Source organism: Elephantulus edwardii, unplaced genomic scaffold, assembly GCF_000299155.1.
Source record: "Elephantulus edwardii isolate Elephantulus edwardi_28Jun2011 unplaced genomic scaffold, EleEdw1.0 scaffold00018, whole genome shotgun sequence".
In the NCBI taxonomy this organism is placed as follows: domain Eukaryota; kingdom Metazoa; phylum Chordata; class Mammalia; order Macroscelidea; family Macroscelididae; genus Elephantulus; species Elephantulus edwardii.
The window spans coordinates 10,785,229-10,786,220 of NW_006399768.1; positions in this window are offsets into that span (position 1 = coordinate 10,785,229).

Consider the following 992-nt stretch of genomic DNA (forward strand, 5'->3'; position numbering starts at 1 on the left):
AACAACAACAACAATGTAGTGAATTATGTTGATTGTTTTCTTTAGTTGAACCTTCCTTGCATAGCAGTTATGAATCCCACTTGGTCATTATGAATTATTTTTTTAATATGCTTCTGGATTCTATTGGCTAAATTTTGTCAAGGATTTTTCATCTATGTTCAAGAGAGACAGTAGTCTGCAGTTTATTTTCTTGGTAATATCTTTGCCTGGTTTTGGCATTAGGGTTGTGCTTGCTTCATAGAATGACTCTGGAAGTGTTTCTTCCTTCTCTATTCTTTTAAATACTTTAAGTAGAATTGCTGATAGATCTTCTCTGAATGTTTGGTAGAATTCAGCTGTGAAGCCATCTGGTGTAGGACTTTTATGGATAAGTCTTTATACGATCTTTTGAATTTCTTTTTCTGTGATGAATCTGTTCAAGTGTTCTACATCTGTCTATGTCAATTTGAGTAGGACATGAATTTCAAGCAATTTATTCATTTCCTCTAGCTTTTCAAATTTATCAGAGTATAGCTTTTTGTAGTATTCCAGTATTATCAATTTAATTTCATCTGTTCCGTTATGATGTTACCGCTATCACTTATTTAATGTAATTATTTGTGTCTTATCTCACTCTCATTTTATTTTGTTAAATTTTCCATTAGTTTGTCTATTTTATTGCCCATTTCTAAAACCCAGCTCCTGGTCTTGATTGGTTTTAATTGTTTTTTGTATCATTGATTTAAAGTCTTTCCCTTGTAATTTCTTTTCTTCTAGAGGCTGTAGGATTAGAGTGTTTTTTCTTTTTCTCTGTGATGAAGGTATTACATTTTCTTCTTTCTTCCTTTTTAATGTGTGTGCTTATTGCTATGAACTGCACCCTGAGGACTACCTTAGACCTTACCTGTATCCAAGAGGTCTTTGTATATTGTACTTTTATTTTCTCTATTTCTTGCTTTTTTAATATATTTTAATAAAAGTTTATACAGAACTTGGATTTCCATTCATTCGTT